The following is an 18780-nucleotide window of genomic DNA, read 5'->3' as shown; positions in this document are numbered from 1 at the left end:
GCTTCTCATTAAGTACATGCTTAAGAGCTTTGCTGAATCAGGGCCTTAGCCATTAGGAAATAAACAGAGACCACCAACTTATTTTACGTATACTCTTGAAGAGTGCTTGGATAGATAGTAATGACTCTCAGTCAGTACTGCCCAAAGTTGGCTTTGAACTGCTGACCTAGAGGTGAAAGGCTTGTATCCTATTACCAATCCCTGGGGCAAACCAGACTTACTTGTTTTCAAATATTAATGAATTAAGTCAAGTCAAAAATGTAGCCCCATTGATTGCCTTTTCCCCCGTATTTTTCCTGTGTCAGCATCAGTAAGTGATGCTGCTGTAGAAAATCTTCAGGAATCTGTGCTGCCCACACTTCTCTGCTTTAAATCACTTACATTGTAAGCAGAGTCTTAACAACTGAAACACTTGGTCAGTTTTTAAAAACATTTAGAAAGGGACTTTTCCACAAATGTTGATAGTAACTGTTCATCAAGGAAAACATACTTATGTGTAGGGTCTAATGAATTATTTAGCTATCTGTTCTTCTTATGATATGCAGACATAACTCTCACTGACACTAATAGGAGATTCATATGCATGCCAGGAGCAGGGAAAACCCTTGGAGAGTATTTAGACAATATTCCTTGAAGGACTGAGGGAGAGGGGACACAGTGGGAAGGAAAATCATCGATGCAAACATGAATTTGTCATTTTTCTGCAGAGGATATGTGTATTTATGTTTTTAAAAGGCAGTGGGGACCCTTAACTTACAAATATTTAAAATTCTCTTTTTCATCCTTAAAGGCAGAATTTAGATGAAGGCCACACACAGATCTCCAGTTGAAGTAGAGGCACAGTAAGAATGAAGGAAAGCAAATGCTCCTGGCAAGTGCTGTGTTGAAAGCTCTGGGTTTAGTCTTGGGTATTGGACTTTTAAGAACAATTATTCCTACAAAAGGAGGTTTATTGAACCCCAAGTACTATATGAAATTGAGGGTGGGGAGGGGTTTCTTCATCACTGGATATGGTATGTACATTTGATCCAATGATTCAGGGGTTGAGGGGTTCTGGTCAGATATTGCAAAGACCCATTTCCAGTAGGATTTTCTCAGCTACTGAGTGGTATGTGCACAGTGCTGTCCAACCAGAACAGGTCCACAGACCGTGGACATTGGAGCCTAGACCATGGCATGCCTACAAATGTAGAAAACATTCAGGTGCTGTGGCCAGAGATGCAGATAATTTCATTTTTGTTTTCAGTCTTTTTAAGCCATCCCAACTTATCAGAGAGCCAGTGGTGCTGTATCAGAGAAAATTCATTCCAATTTTGTGCAAATGGCTGTCAAAAGTCACACTAATATCAAATTTGCACAGTTCACTCCCTACCTCTGCTGCTTCTTTTTGGAGCGATGCTGTCCTAAGTGGCTCCTTCAGTTGTTTATGATGTGGGTCAAAAAATCCTCAACTTAGGGTCACCACTGTGCTTCATTCCTAAAACTGGCTATTTGGCAGCAGGGAAGAAGAGATCTCCAAATAAGCCTTTCTGGGGCTTTTGGTATTTTGATTTTCCTTGCTTTTCCCCAGGTATGTGTTCTGCCAGTGGCTGAGCCAGGGTTGAGGAGGGAGGAGAAGGAAAGGTCTTATTCTAGGTGAGATTTTTGAGGTCCATGTTTGTTGCTGTTGCTGCATTTTGAAACTGAGCTGCTCTGCCCCACGGTTTATTTCTGGTGCTTGGAATTTCCGAGCCCTTCTTGTAAGCTGTGCTGCAGGCAGGTTAAGTCAGTTTATGGGAGAAACTGTGATGCCATTAGTAAATGCTTCTGGCAAACTGCAGCAAGTAATCTGCAACCCTGAGAAAGTTGTTATGGCTCTTTTCTCTGCTGCACACCTGGCAGGAGGACAACGTGCCAGAAATCATCACCCTGAGCTGCTCCTGGGTTTCCTGGCTCCTGCAAGGAGCCTGGCCCTTGCTAACCCTCAGGGTTCAGTGTGACAGGGTGCAGTGCACAACCTCCAGACACACAAAGCTGCTTCAAGTGGGTAGTATTTCTTTACTGTAAACACTTCCCATCAGCTCTGGAAAACCACAAAACAGTGATAATGCAAAGTTACTGGAAAGAAAAACTCATTAGAAATTGTGTCCTGATACCAAAAAGATAAGTCACAGCAAACCAGTGACACTTCTCAGGAGAAACAAAGTGCAAAAAGAGCAAGCTGCATTTCCAGTGAAATATAAATTAAATTGCTAAAACATTTTAATTAATCAAAGATTGAATCAGCAATTCACAAAAGCTAAACTGAAAATTTATTATCTTATCTTGACAGCATATCATTTGTGGTGGGAAGAATTAGCAAACCCAGAACAGAGGGTAAGGGCTTACCTCTAGGCACGCAAATATTTCTAGGAATTCAAGTATTTTAGCCTGTAGACACTGCAGTTTACTTTAGCTGAGCTCATTTTCCAAAAGAGGATAAATTCCTCCACCATTTACTTTATCATATTTGATACACTGCTTGTTTTATTTACTGCTTTCTCCATGTTGGTTTTCTTTCCAGGCTAACATAAAAGAACACAAAAGAAATGTTATTGTTTAGAAATGGTCTTTATTAAAAAGACTTGAAAACCTTTTTATGAAATGTTAGTTTGGTTGTGCTGGATCACCAGATCCAATTCTTGTGACATACTTACTTTAATTGATGTGACTTTTCACTACAGTTCAGAGAAAAATGAGCAAGCCCATGCATGGGGGAAAAATCACAAAACAATGATAGTAAAACTGGGTTTGGATAATTTTACAATTAAACAAGTACAAATTTTACAATTATACAAGTAAACAAATACTATGGGTAAGTTGATATTTCTGTTGAAATGCCTTAGGGTTTGGTTAAAAATAGCCAGAAATTCTCCTCTTCTTCATTCCCCTCAAATCAATTTGTTTTTGTTTTTTGTCAAACAGAGAAAACTCTCCTCTTTTCCCAAAGCTGAACAAAATTTTATGTGATGCTTTGTATGAGAAGGTGTTTATTCACATGCATTGTCCACTACTAGTTTCAGTAGTGAAAGCTATTGAAAACTATGTAGGTTTTGGTACTTTAGTAAAAAGTGCCATGCTATTTATGGTACTTTAGTAAAAAACATTGCAGAATAACTAAAATGGAGACTCATTTCAGCTTGCTGTGCAGTTATGCCCTGTTTTTCCCTGTGACTGATTGTTCCAAAATAGAGGCAAATACAGAAGGAGGAGATGCTAAGGTTTCAAAAGGTTTTGGGGAGCATTTTAACTGGACTAGGCTGTGTGGCGGCTCCAAAAATCCTTCTTCAGACAGAGACACAATAGTGCCACCCATTAGCCCAGTCATTTTCACTTGGTGAATAGAAGACATTCATTTAACTGTCAGTGAAGGTAAGGGAGGTCATTTGTATCAAAATGGGTTGTTTTTCCAGGGCTTAGGGTCAACATCAACCTAGGGCAGCACCTACTTACATGCATAAATATTGGTGTCCTTTAAGTGAAAAAACATTATAGTACAAAAAAAAAAAAAAAAAAACAGGGAAGAGGGAAAGAGGGACAGGCTAATTGATTTCAGTCAGTCCTGATCATAGATACCTGCTCATCTCTGCAAGGTTTCTTGTCAGAGAGCTGCCTGAGGGCTGTGGGATGCTCTGCTGTCAGGCCTTGTGCGGCTCCCCAGATCCCATGGCCTCCTCTGCAAGGCAGCATGCCAGGAGCCTGCTGGGGACAGAAGGGAGCTGGGGGGTCACCCAAGGCACCCACAAAGCTCTGCAAACCTGTGAGGGCACAGCATCCTCTTCTGCTGTGCCAGGCTGCTGCTGGGGAGGAGACCCACAGCCCACGTTGCCTCCAAGGGTTTTTTGCAGAAAGAATACAAATATACATCACTAAATTTGGTCTGAGATGGATTTTTCTTTTTTCTCTTTTTTTTTTTTTTTTTTTTTTTTTTTTTTTTTTTTTTTTTTTTTTTTTTTCCCAGAGTGAGGGATTTACTCAGACCTGTTTTCTGGTGGGGGTTTTCAATGGTTTGGTCTATGTTTCCTATGTTTCCTTAACAAAGATATATGCTGGGATTAAAGGATCTTGAGTTAACCTCCCGGGCTTATTTGAAATGCACTCTTTGTAAAATACACATCAAAAGTGTCATGAACTCTCTTTCACTCTGGGTGGCATGGAGGGTGGAGAAATGTTATAAACAAAGTAATACAGGGTAAATTGTAATCTAAGAGGCAACCTTTTTTTTCCTATAGAAGGCAGCTGAACCGAAAATGCACTCTCTAGCTGCAGAACTGGGCTAAGGAGGATAATGTCCTGTTATTATCATTGCTTTATTGTTAAGCTGCTCCAAATCAGTATTTTGTACCCTTCTGGGAAAACAGGTTGTGCATAAACATACTTTCCATGCAGCTGAGGTCTGCTGAGCACTGCTGTTTGTCTCAGAGGGAGGAAGTTGCAGGTGGCTCGCAGGTTGGCAAGTGCTCTGTATTTAACACTGCTCAGCTTCTGCAGAGTGGCCTTTGGGGCCAGGGACTTACTAACATCTATTTACCTTATGGCAGTTCCCAAGACACTCCCTTGCATACCAGCGACTGGTTGTGCTTTCCCACTCTTGTCAAATAACAGATTTGGAACAAATTGTGTAGAATTACAAGTGGCACAAATGCAATGCATAATTTTCTACCTAGCTACCAGAAGAGTATGATAATTATGGTTTTATTTTAAATCATATACTGGAGGTGGCTACGTTTCTTGTAGTTCTAGTGTTGCTATGGCTGTGACCATAATAGCACTTTAGATTTCTAGCTCTGAAATGTGGTTTAATCTTTTTTTTCCCCCAGAGAAAATTACAGCCCAAGTAGCAGAAGGCAAGTAAACACCTTACTTTACACATTGGCGCTTTCATTACAACAGGCTAGAGAGCAACACTGCACATCCTGAAAATATATTTGTATAGAAAATCAATGTTTATGTAATGTGGAAAATCCAAGAGGTAGGGAATTGGGCACATAACAATAGCAGAACTTTTATTTCAATATCCCTTGGTAGTCCATGCCCCAAAAAGTACTTCTTGCCATGAATCCAAAGAGCAGTGTTAGCATATTGACTACTCAGCAGTATTTTAGGGGAAGAATGGGTACAATATGGTTACTGCAGCTGTGAGAGGCCAGGATATGAGCTGTAACTTGGCCCAGCCAGCCCTTATGGCAAAGATGTCAAACTGTGCTGCCTCTCACCCTTTACACATGTCACTCTCCCTACTGTTGCTGCTTATTTGCTGCAATTCCGGTCAGAGCTTTGGGACCACCATCCCACCTGCTCCTTTTCTCAGTGCATCAGATGTGCTGCTGCATCTGTGCCCATATAATTTGTTCCTGTCTGTTAAGTGCCACTCTCCAGCCACGGGCACAGCACACTGGCCAAGAAGTTGCTGGTGAGAGCAGGAGCTGAGTGCAATTGAACTCTTCTGTTTTAGTGCTTCATAGTAATGTTTTACTTCATAACACTTTTTGCAGCCTGTTGTTAGCATGAACCTGGCACTGGGATGTTCCTGGATTATCAGAATAGAGTGCTTTTGTTCCCCACCAAATGGGTGACAGAACCATTCAAATGGCAATGAAACAAATAAAATGAGGAATGGAAATTACCTTCCCTTTGAAGGACTGAAGGGAAATGATCACATGGGTAGAGGGAACCCCAACCCAAAGTATTGTAGATGCTTCCCACCACCATGCACACACACACTGTGCTCTGAAGTTATCATTGAGCAATGAACAGTGTGAGGTGCTGCTACTGACAATGCTATCTGAGGGCTTAAGCAGCAAACTTACACATGGGGATTGAAAAGACTCCTTTTCTCCCATAAGGTCACCACTCCTGTTGTGAAATGATGTTTTAAATTTAGAGACTGATGATTCTTGGCAGCTTTCTGGATGACCAGTTGTTACTCTGAGCTATGTGGGGGTTTTTTTATAAATTTTTTCGTATCTGTCTCACCTTTCTGAGGCCTGAGTCTTTCCTCTGTCTCAGAAACAGGATTTCTCTATACTGTACAGCTCTGTCTTGGCAGGGATGTGACACAACCCCTTGTAACTCCTTGTAACTCTATAAGGTCACAATGTAATAAGTAAATGCACTTTGTCCTCTGTGGATGATGAACACCTGCATTAGGAGGGCATGGAATTCTTTCAATATATTCTTCAATAGACTTGTGAATAGAAGTATCTCCTGCATCTCAAGACATGTGAAAACAATAGTCCCACAGAGTCAAAGGCACTGTATTATGAAATTTAAACGTGTTTTGCTTACATGGGTCTTAGGATAAATCCTTTCTTTCTTTCAGCTGTGAAATCCCTCTTTCAATTCTTCAAATAACCCATCTGAAAGAAATCATTCCAGCAGAGCCATTACAAATAATTCTATTATACAAACCTGTAGTTTCAGATTTTCATTGAACTGACAAATGGTTCCTCAGAGTAATTTTCTAAATTACAAAATATATCTTGGCTATTTTAAAAGGCCTGTTATCACACAGTATCGTGTAACATAGGGCTATATTAGTGGTGTGAAATTTAGTCCTCAGCCAGGATTTTTTAAGGAGTTATATTCATTGCTGATGTCCAATATTAGTTTTAAGTTACTTAGGATCCAAGGGAGTTGATTGGTATATGAGATTTTGGGGGGAAAGTTTCCATCTTTATGAGGGCACTGTGAAAACATTAATGTTTGGGGGAAAAAGTGGCACAAATTGCCAGGTATTATTAATGACATTTAGAAATAGGTTTTGTGCCAGTATTTACTGGCAGTCCTAAGCACATCTTTAGCATCCAGTGAAGTTCCTGATTTCCTGGGCCAGCACTAAGCTAAAACCACCACCATGAGTCTTAGGGGAACCTCCCAAAAGCAGCAGAGGGGCTGTTATATGGACAGGCATGGGGATTTAGCTGAATGGTCTCCTAACGAAATCAATAATCAGATCATTTCAAAAGAACCATTCAACAAAGACTTGGATAAAATGACAGATTACTTACAACATTGGTTGAAAGCATTTATGTTGATAATTAAGAATAACAGACAAAGAGTATTAAGTAAAGGAGAGCAAACATCTAGCCAGTCATTAAAAGAATGGAATTTTTCTAATCCTCTTACAAAGATGCTGTTTTGGGTTAAAGTCCCTTTCCGCATAAAGCAGCCACACCACATTTTTTAAGTCAATGAAGAGCTGCGAGCTGTAGCCCAGACCCTCAAAACTACTTTAAACAGACAATTCCCACTGAGAGACAAGCATTTAAATTAATCTGCAGACTGGGTCCATGGGGTGAATAAAGAGAGTGTCTTTCACTCTGTATGGCGTGGCAAATAATTATGTAGCCAAATGAATTTGATACCAGAAATTTATTCATGTTTATTGGTTGGAAGTTTCCACATTCTGTATCACACATGTTTTATCTCAGGGTTAAGAAATTCTAAGAAGTGCTTTTTATTAGGTTAAACTGAGAGATTTTAAATCATACAGAGCCACATTTATGGATAACATCTGGTCTTTACATTTACTTCCTTTTTTTATTCAGTGACAATTGTTTGTTCCCGGGAAAAGAGGGTATGTAATTGTTTCTATCTGCCTCAAAAGTAACTCTGAATCTGCAAATTAGAGTAAAACTTACTTTTTTTTCCTTAGGTACCTGAGAATCCCACTCAAGCCTCATGATCTACTTCTGCTACTCCAATCATCAGTAAGTGCCTTGATTGCAGTTGTCTTCTTTTGAGTCCTTTTGACCCCTTGTAGGATGTGTGAGGCAGCGAGGTCCAGTAGAAGATTCTTCAATACTAATCTCAAATCTTATTCAATTAGGCCTCCTGGGGAAGACATTGTTTAATGGGTTGGAAGGACCTCAAATTCTGCTTCTAGTCTATCAAGCCCAGTAACAGCTCCCTAAGATGCATAATTAACCTTCTCCTCAGCAATTTCTTCTAACCTGCTTCCATGTCACCTCAGTGGAAGTCTCTGTCCTAAATGTCTTTGTCACCCTGCTTATTGCTCAAGCCTTAAAGAGGTCTCTTCTTCTACCAGCCTGACTGTACCAGCTGGTGTGGTGAAGCAACTGAGGATGGCACTTGGCACTGTCCCTCTTTTCTCAGTGTCCCCTGTACCAAAGGTGCCACAGGTGAACAGCAAGGTCCAAGTGCTCCTGTCTGTAGCTGTGCACAACAGAAGTGACTGGGAGGTGGCACAGTGTGCTACTCTGAGAAATGCAAGGGGCATAAGCTGCTTAAGAGTACCCTGGCAGCAATGCTCTGATGTACAGGCAGTGGAGCAAACTTAGAGAAAGGGCTGAGAACTTTGGAGAAAGCAAGGCTAATATTCTGTTGTCTAGCAATTGTCTCGTTATACCAGTGTTTTGTACAGCTTTAGCCCATGGTCTTCAGAGGTGATGTGGACTGCTCAAAACCACCAATAGTACAAGAACAATTCACTTTTTCTCAGACAAATAAAACAACAGAGCAGCAGGTACAGTAAGAAAATCATATTTAAGACATGTGGAATAGTAAGAAAATTATATTTAAGACATGTGAGATTTTTCTCTTCAGTAACCAATAGGGCCCCTATATAATCTGATAGTGAACCTTGCTGGATCCCCCTATCTAGAGAAATGGAATTGAGCAAAACCATGGAAACTAAGGCAAGGCTAAATTTACTGCACTTAGTACAAGTAGAATTGTAAAAATACTTCCACCTCCTCATTTAATTCAGTATTTCTGTAGTAAAAAAGATGATGTGTCAATTTATGGTTTCTTTCTCAAGAATTTTTTCCTTCCTAAAGGTAATAACCCTGTGGGGTAAACAAGAAGCTGCCCTTTTAGTGTAAGGAATGGAGAGAAAGGAGTGAGTTGATTCTTTCTGATTTTACAGACCTCATTTACTTAGGACCTTCGTGAATTAAATCCTGTCCTGTAGCATATTACATCTCTAGGAAAAGAAAAGAGATAAGGAGCTTTTGGTCTGAATAAAGCTAGTTTGTGCCCCATAACAGCCCTGTTGTGGGCTAGGGCTTTAAATGCAAAACTTCTCTGACAAAGGGATCATATTATACCCTATATGTACATAATTCTTTTTCAGTAACTGGCTGCCTTTTAGCCCTGAGTTAACATATTAATGCCCCACAACTTTAGCCTATTTCCTGAATTAGGTTTTGTATTAAAATAGGAGTTATTCTTAATGATTTTATTTTTATCTTTGCCTCCTGTCCTTTATTCAGATACTAGCTGATGCTGGTAATGACTCAGGAGGTAATTTAGGACTAGGTTAGTGGTGTTAAGTTTGTCACTTCACCTCCATCTCTGCCCTCTGTAGACAACGTGTCATCAATTTCATAACATAACAGGATGGCAGATTTCAGGCTGTGAATAATAATATGATTCAAGGTCTCTTGAACCCTCTGTAATTACTTCTATTAACAGATGACTTGGTGCTTAATTAGCAAGTCATTTGGAATCAGCTCATACAGTAAGTTATATTTCATATAACTCTTCTTAGAGAGCCCCCTAGAAAGATCTTTTTCTGCCTGTAAAGAAATCCAATCTGTGCCATCTAAAATCAGGTATTGATTGGCAGTTAGCTCTGAGGAGGCTGCAGGAATAATTGCTGTGCACAAAATGCCACAGCCTTTGAAAAAAAAATTTTCTCATGGAGTGATAACTTTGATGTCATAATTATGACCATCTAAGTAGCAGCAGGGAGAGGCCAGACTCCAGCTGTGCCTGCAAGCTGGTGCTGATACATACCTGCCAGCTGCATGGGAATGAAGTTTTACAAACACCCCATCACTGTTTCACAGACATTTGTCTGAGGTCTTTAAGGTTCCTAAGTGACACAGCTCCTGCCACTGTCCAAAAAAGAGGCAAGAATTAACAATGTCAATGACCAAACTGACTGTCTAGGGCCCTTAAAAACATTGCTGAATCCAGTAGTATTTAGTAAAAGCTCTGCATCCTTAGGCATCTTCATTGTCTCATGAGTTTAACACTCAGAACTATGAAGTTCAGTTATATTTTTTTCTCTATTGAGATGTATAATGAATAATAAGGCATAATTGGGGAGTGATTAATCTTTAAATGCTTGTAATTCTCACATTAAAATGGTTCTGTTCACAGTGGAGGGGAAAAAAAGCAGTCACTCTGTGAACTGCCCACGCTAAGCCTTGGAGCATTTGGTGATTCTCTGGAAATGCTGTTCTGTGAAAGCATCTGGAGTCTCAGGGGATTACTGGAGTGGTTTGAGAGTCCTCAGAAATGTCCCCTAGTTCAAGCATAGTTTATACTGCACTGGCCTTTAAACTGATGCTGTCCAGCTACACACAGAGTCGGGTGTTCTGGAAACCCCCAGGCAAGACCCACTGCTGTCACCTGGCCCTGGCAGGAGGTAGGCAAAAGTCTTCACTTTTGTAATTTGGACCTCTTAACTCAGCCAGTGATTAGAAAACTAAATTTTGCCAAATGCTGGAATTAAAATCACAAAGTGATAGAAGCCAAGTTTCTCTAAAATAAGTTGACCTGCCAGAAAGATATGACTTGGAAAACTAGACTGGAAGCACATGCTGTTCTTTGGTTCTACTCTGTGGCTTTGGGGTCTTTTTTTCCTCCAATTCTTTCTTTTTCAAGTGCAAAAAATGCAGATTGTTTATATCATGCATATATATTACATCTTAGGTTTAAAGTCTCTAGTCTAAAAGGTGAATGTGGTATTGTGGAAATATTTTTGTACAATTTTCATGTTTGCCAGTACACATTAAAAAAATTCTATTTCCTCTCATTTTGAGGTAATAAGTCCAATGTGTGTAGGACATACAGGTCCTCCATCTAAACTCAGCACAAGTCTGTTTGGTTGCCATAATGCTGCTTTGGGACTAGACCCTCATGTATGTTTATTCAAATTCAAGTTAGACTTTAAAAATGGTTTTGAGTAACTCCTGATGCTTTTAGATATTCTTGCATATAAGATGCGGTTTAAGTTTAAAAAAGGCTTGAGTAACCTTACCTGTTTTGTCAGTTTCTATTATTGTGCCTTAATTTGGTCCCTGATTTCAGAGAGACATTTCTAGGCCAGCACTCAAGAGTTCTAATGTTGTTAAAGCAGTCAAGGCTATGGTTGAAAAACCTAAAGAATTACTTCGCTAGAGCTGCCAAGATTGCAAAGCTACCTGCATCACTCCTAATGTACAGATATTTGTACTTAGGGAGAAAAAGAAGGAATTCAGATTTGGGATATCTTCAGTCAGGTGCAAAAGAGAATTGAAAGTAAAAAGTGTTAGATTTGTCCAAACCCCTCTTCCTACAGAAACTCATGCACATGCTGCCCAAGGTGTGTCAGGTGGGTCTCTGCTCAGCATCCCCACTGTGCTCACCCAGGGGTTGTTTGTCTCATTTTTCAGCTTGCTTCACTTTATATCATTCCTTGCTGAGAGGCCACCATTATAGGCCTGACCTGAATACTGGAGTTATGAAGAAGAAAAAAGTCACTCTGATGGAGAGTAGATAGTGACAAAGACTTTATTCTCCTGTCCACACCGTCAGCTGAGAGGGCCCAGCTATCAGCAGTAACTGAGCCCTGAATCGCACGTTTTCAGTGCTGCAGGCGGGAGATGGGCTTGGGTTACAAAGCCGAGCCTCACATCAATTAAAGTCTGTGTGCACAGCAGCTGCATTCAGAAAGGTGGAAGAGATTTAATCTTCACCTTTCACCTTGGGTCAAAATACAAGGTTACCAAGACAGACTTATTAAAAATGGATTTTTTCTGCAATTTTAATGTTAAAATTTGCAGTTAATACAAAAGAACTTTAGTATTTGCCCCCCTTTTTAAAGAAACTTGCAGTTAAATAGCAAGGAAGTAATAAAACTCTTGAAAGAAACAAATAAATGTTTATGTCAGACTTCCAAAGTCTGCAGCAGTTTTAGTCTTTCTTCTTGATAAAAATCAGAGAATTATTCTCTACTACATCTTTTTTGTGAGTACATGGATTATTCTGATCAAGTACAAGCAGTCCCTCAGGACTGAACACTGAAGGTGTTCTTAGCTTAAATATAGTGGAAGTGAGATTTTATTTTAGTACAAATAATTATTTAAGAAGCAAACCCTATCTGAAGCCCTGACTTCTTAGCTGCATTTCAGAAATCATATGTCCAATTTCAACTCACCACTGGAGCCTTTGGCATATTTCATTGTTTTTCAGAGGAGGCTGAATGAAGCCCAAAGGGGAATGTGTTGCTGATCTGTGTTCCCAGGATGCACTAAAGATAAACAAGATATGATTAATCACATTGCTATCTCACTGCCTTTTAGATTTGTGATTTGTTTGTGAATTGGAGGACAAACAGCTCCATGTGCAAATAAGCAAATCCCTAGAGTCTTTGTGTTTCTCTGTGCATCTAAGTGATTTCCCCAGAGAGATAAATATAGACATTTTTCTGTAGTTTGATGCAGCCTGTTTTCCAAAGATTTATTGAGAAATATGTAACTCCAAGAATATATATGAATTCTAAAGATGAGGTCAAAACCTGTGTTTCATATGGGTAGTGGTTTGTCACTGCTAAAATCAATGGAATCTTTGTCATTGACTTGGAAGGGTATGAATGAACAGCCTGTGAACAAGGGAAACTTACTGTCATTATTTTACAGGAATTCTGTCTTTCCAGTTTTGTGCCATTAACCTCAGGTTGAGTAAAGCTGTCATAACAGAATAGAAAAAGCAAACTCTGCTGGTAGCAAACCTTACTCTTTAAGGAGAGTATTTGGAATGAGAACTCAGCCTGGAAAGTTGAATTTTGGAGAGGAACTCTCACCTAATGAAGGAGTTGAACATGCAATTTGGTGTGTCTGTTCTGGGTTCTGGGTCACTCACACAGCAATTGTGTCCCTTTGAAAAAGTGATACTGAGGGCACACTAGTCCTCTGTACAAAGTGTGTATTTCATGGCTTGTGTGCATTGCTTGAGTTACAGCTGAATAGGACTTTTTAATATATTCCAGATATGTTAGGCAACAACTGAAGAAATATGTGAAGCATGCTCTAGTCTTTGTTCAAAAACACATGTATTTTATTTATAATGTGGAAACTGTACAGTCATCACAATAGTTACACTCTGACATTTAGCTTTTTTTTTTATTAAAACAATACCTTTATGAAAATTGTAGCAGTACTTTTAATGAATTTTCTATTTAGAGTTTGAATGATACAGAATGACATTGGTCATCACTTGAATATTAATACAAGGGTTCTGCTCAGTGTTTCCAGCTCTGGAATAAGTCATAGGGACCTTAGATTTGTGGTGTCGTATCAGGGCTTTCATTAAAAAAAAATAGAACTCTTGTTGTATACCTGTCTAAATAAAAGTTTTTAAAAATGAACTAAATGGAACTGTCAGAGCATCTCAAAGGTTTCAACACCCTAGGTAAATCTTTTGCCAATCAAAAGCCCCCATTAAGTCCCAGTGCCAGATGCCAGCTCTCAGTACAATGCAGATGGACCAAGCTTTCCCAGCCCTTGCTGCCACGATGAGATGAGCGCCCTCCATGCACAGGGCTCCTGCTGCACTCCTGGCTTGGGCACAGCTGTGCCGTGCCCTGGGCCCCACATGGAAATCGGGATCACTGGGACAGTCCTGGCAGTGCAGAAAGCAAACACATCACTGTGCACCACCTTGTTAAACACAGATGCAGCTCTTGAGAGGTCCTTGGTGTCTAGAGCTGCCTCCCCTTCATCTCCTTGGGTACCAGTATCCCACAGAGGCACCTCTGTGGTGCTGCCCTGGGGGCAAAACCTGCCTCAGGTAGGGGCTTGCTGTTGGGGCTTTCTGGGGAGGGCAGAGGTGCTGCTCCAGTCCTGACCTTCTGGGGAGTTAAGGTCAGAAAGGCAGATTTTTTTTTTTATTTGTTTGTGCAGAAAGTGCATTAAGTACCCAACTTTGAAGTCTTTAGTTAAGTTGATAATGCTTTGAAATGTTCATGCCCAAAATCTGAAAGTCTTTGTATATAACATTTGAAAATGTAATCATTAATGCCTGGTAATTTATTAATCTAGGAAGTCAAGAGTATTACAGGTCAGAATACCAGAAGTAGAAATAAAAATGGGTATAGCTTCTGCCTTTGTGGGTTTGAGGGGGTTTTCCTTTGTTTTGTTTTGTTTTCAAGTGTCTCATCATCTTTAGTGAATGTCTGTTTTGCTTCTGGTGAGGGGAATGATGAAAACTGGCCCCATTTGAATTTATCCTTAATTTCCTTCATTAATATTTTTATACAAATGATTTTTATTTTGATTAGAATTTTACCAGGATTTTTCTGTTCCAGGAAAGAATTTCTGCTGATAGGGATTTCAGAAGTCCTTTTTTACCAATGCTCCCTCATCTGTGGAAACTTAGTCAAGTCTTTAGTCCAAATCAGACAGAGCACTGACCACCAGGTTTTTAACTGGGACTGCACCAGTCTCTCCTGAGTTTTTTGTTTTTTGCATAAAAACTTTTAAGGCCTTTTTTTTCATCCCAACAGGAAACAGGAAAACATTTTCCCTGAAAGATGAAAAAATTTCATGGTACAGAAACACCACTTCATAGTCATATGTAATCCAGAATTGAGTTTGTCAGTGCAGTCTGAATTCTGTCTTTGATCTCTAAAAGAGAAAGGCAGCCCATGAAAATACTCTTGAACTAAAAGAACATAAACAGGCTTAAAATACTGCTTTCTGATGGAGTGTATCCCACAAAATTTAGAGCCCGGTGAGTTTAGCAGGGAGACTTATGCTGCAGTAAAGGGACAATTTCAAAGCTCTGAAATTTGATTTAATTTCTAATCTAACCCTTATCTGAATTTTTTTCTGGATTCCCAGTCTCATTATCCAATAATTAGTATTTTATTTCCAAAGAAGTATGGCAGAAGAAAATAATTTTGTTGGCAAAGGATGTACACATTCAGTGGGCTTCTCTGCAGAGATCTTTTAATTTGAAGAACACCTCAGATTATCTCAGCTGATTCTTGTTTAGGAATAAATGGGCAGAGAGAGAAATAACTCTCTGCCTGTCTCCAAGTCCTGGAGAGGTGTGTGCCAGCCATATTCCTTGCCTCACCTGGGAGGCAGTTTTGAGGGCTCCCATCTTTTATAAAAATGATGAGAGCTCAACTGCCTGGCTGCACTGAGTAGAAGATTGCAGTGCCACTGCTGTAACTGGGTCATTTCCAGAGCACACTGAAAAATTCTGAAAAACCCAAATGTTTCTCTCTGTTGATTCTTAATGAACTCTGTGGGAGAGTGTCTACCAGTATGGAAAAGAAGTTCCATGTATTTTAGCATGGATCTTTTGCCACCAGAATATAAGAAAAATATGGCATCATTATTAAAAAAAAACCCGACTGTAAGAATACACACTGAATGTCCTGCTAGCTCTGCAAGGAGCATTGGGAATTTGAATGACCTGAGATGGCTTAGATGTTATCTGCCTTTTTCTCTGATTTTATTCATGGAAAACTTGTTTTCCTCTCAGTGCACCACAAATAACCAGTCACCTAAAACATTAAATAATGAAATTCAAATGTACTGAGTTAATCACTGGAAAAGTGCTTCATCTGAAAACTCCACGGGGGATCACATTTCAGAACCCAAGTGTCCTTGTACAGTATGCATTTCCTCTTTGCTTCACAGGTTTGCTCATGCAGAGATTTAGAGTAATATTGAATTACTGCCTGAAGCCATGCCTGACTATCTTTTTCATTAATTACCTTCCATGGCTTTGGGACAGATTAACTGATAAATATATGAATCCCTGGTGCAGTAACCTTTCCTGTGTACTTATAATTACTGATAGGCATGTAATCTCAGAATCTGTAATCTCATCTGATTTTTTTTTTTTCTTCCTATAGATTACTACTGAGCTTTTGCTATCTAAGTTGCCCATCCACGCTGCTGTATTGTCTTTGCTAAAAGATGCTGTTAACCAACAACTGGGACCTCTACAACAGTCCACAAGGAGGATTGCTATGCCTTTACAGAAAATATATTTGTTTCTCTTTCTTTCATATGTTAGCATGAAAGATGAGTAAAAGGGTAAAAGTCCATAATGCCCTGTCTTATCTTTTCTGGGCAACAGATGCTTCAAAGTAGTCTAAGAAATGCTAATGAAACAACTGTTTTTATGTTTTGTTTCCTGTTTTGTTGGTTTTTGTTTGGTTTTTTTTTCTTCCTTTTTTATCTTTTCTTAGCAAAATATCTTGGGAACTGGCCATTCTGGAAGGCTAATCACACTGTTAAAAAAAACCCAAAACAGCCTAGCCTCAGTTGCAGCTGAGTTTTATGTTTCTCTAAGCTGCCCTTCAGCAAACTATCTGCCACAAGTTATTTGACCAGTGTACCACCTTCTCTGTGCAAAAATTACTTAGATTGTTTAAATCTTTAAATTCAGTCAGAAGCACTTCAGATACTCCTTCTGGGCGCAGAGAGCTGTTGTACTTTTTTGCTTTAATTATGTCTTGTGGGTATTCTTACTGCATTATCTAGCTAATTATCTATTTAGGCAATATTTTCTTGAACAGCAGCCTTGCTGGGATTGCTTGAAAACTCCCACATGTAATCCCAAAAGTTTTGCTTGAGGTGACCATTGCAAGTCAAAAGAATCCCTTAACCACAGTCTGAAGAAATCAAATAGTGCCAGAAAGTACTGTAAAGCACATATACAAAATTAGCTGAACTAATGTACTTTCATACTTGCTTCTAAAGCCTTTGCATTGATGCAGGTTATAATTGTTAGTAATATGTGGTAAGAACATCTACTAACAGGAAATTCTTGTAAGTGAACAAAACTTTTCACTGATGTCATGATAGGAGATCAATTTAGATCTATTCACATTCACAGGATTGGATCTGAGTTAGAATTACTTTTAAAGTTTTAAACATGAAAAAAAACTATACAGGAGGGTAGCTCAACCAGAGCCTTTGTGATTTGTTAATCTCCTTTGACATTGATATAGAATTCTCTTCAGCAAGAGATATTTTTAAAATTACCAATAAGGCTCCGTATGCCCCAGAAATATGGGAGCTGCATTGCTAGTCTGTAGCTCCTTGGGGTGGAGAAAGCCTTGGTTTGCATCCCAAGTAAGCAAGTCAGTTTTATAGCAACTTCTATCCTCTTGAGTCTGAGCACTCTTATTGCTAAGCATCCATAAAATTTATGCCTAGAGTAATTTTTCTTCCATCTGTTCAGCTTGGATGGAGAACATTTGTTAAACCATGTTTGTAGAGATGTTCACAGTGAAATGCATGCCCACCCTGATATTAGGCTGGTTAACTTGGCTTTTTAAACACAAAGCTGATATTGTTAGATGGCACAGAGCATGAGCAAGAACAAATATGAGACATCACAGTTTTTTCTTTTCTTATAAACTTGAGTGTTCTTTCCCATTGTTGTTCTAAGGTGAGCTAAGACCAACTGCCCACTTAGAATAATTAGTAGTTGAAGTCTGCCTGTCAATTGCTTGAAGTTAGATTAAGTCCAGTCTTTGCAGTCTGATACTTTTTCAGATTTAAAAAGCCAGAGCCATGTAAACATTGAAAGTAATTATGTCTCTTTCTCCTCCTGTTCTTCCTTTTTTTCTCCCTTTTCTTTCTAAAGTTAGTTATTATAGAAAGGAGTTGACTTGAGTTTCAGAGAGTCTGCCAAAAAGCCTCTGGCCTTCCCTGGGGGATTGAATTTTATATTCTTCAGCAAACAATGTCTGTTTCCAGAAATGCTAGAGGAAAACACTGTTTTTCTTTTTAATCTACTATCAGTGTCTAAGCCTAATGGAGCTCTGATTTTTTTATTTTCAAGCCTGAGGAACATCATGTGTTGATATTAGTATGTGCCTTTTTAAACTTCATTTGTTATCTTTAAGCAGCTGCTAAAGTGTAAACAAGTTGTTTTTGTCTTCTGTGTTAAAAAAAGGCTCTTTACTTATCCAAAAACTCCACTGGTATTGTGCTTATTGGGCTATGATTGAAGCAGTGAGAAAACATTATTGAATGCAGCAAATGTTTGGTTTATTTCAAAGCCTTTCTAAAGTACAAATCATCTGTTTCTTTTCAGCCTTTTCCTTGCTAGTAGAAAATTAAAGTAAATCAGTTAGCCAGAAGATAGTAACATAAGAGGTGGTGATTTTTTTTCAAGTATTATAAATAAGGGATTTCATATTTCTGACAGTGATTTTACATATAAAATTCATGTACAGTCTAGAATTTTAAAAGGGATCTTGGTTGAGCATGTTAAAGGAGGTCTGATTTCTCAAAAGAGCAGGAAGTGCAAAATATTGTTCCTTTCAAAGTGACCTTCTGGAATTATTTATATACAGCATATACAGAAATTTCCCTCTTTCTCTGCATTACCCCAGCTCTATATTTCCCTGCCACACCACAAAGACTTTCCAAGGATTAAAAAACAAATAGGGGAGAAGAGTAGTTTTAAACATTTTGCAGACAGACAGCAGCAGGAATATCTGCATGTGTGCTAGAGAGGGAGAGCAACAGGTGACTTTCAGGACTGGGCTGTTTTACCTTCTCCCCTGGCTAGACCCCATCTCCAGCAAAATCACTGCCACCAGATATGACTGGATTGCTAAAACCACTCCTTGAAATGTACAGGATATACATATTGAAATCCTCTTCAGATTTCCATAGGAAGTGAGAATAGAATTCTCCACAGCTAGGAAAACAATCATGTTTCCAAATGATTTCTTACAGCTCTCTAGATTTTCTCTGTATTTGCTTTGAT

General features: G+C 39.1%; 1 long non-coding RNA gene across 1 annotated transcript in view; it reads left to right on the top strand.

Moving 5' to 3' along the window:
• LOC135444973 (uncharacterized) overlaps window positions 1-17963 on the top strand; it is a 70726-nt gene extending 52763 nt beyond the window's left edge. The window contains exons 2-3 of the long non-coding RNA XR_010439395.1: window positions 7676-7730; window positions 15902-17963. This is a non-coding gene — a long non-coding RNA (uncharacterized LOC135444973). The remainder of the gene's footprint in view (window positions 1-7675; window positions 7731-15901) is intronic.
• The last annotated feature ends 817 nt before the right edge of the window (window positions 17964-18780 follow it).

This window comes from Zonotrichia leucophrys, chromosome 3, assembly GCF_028769735.1.
Source record: "Zonotrichia leucophrys gambelii isolate GWCS_2022_RI chromosome 3, RI_Zleu_2.0, whole genome shotgun sequence".
Lineage (NCBI taxonomy): Eukaryota > Metazoa > Chordata > Aves > Passeriformes > Passerellidae > Zonotrichia > Zonotrichia leucophrys.
Note: the sequence above shows the minus strand (reverse complement) of the source record. Positions and strands in the feature narration are given on the sequence as shown.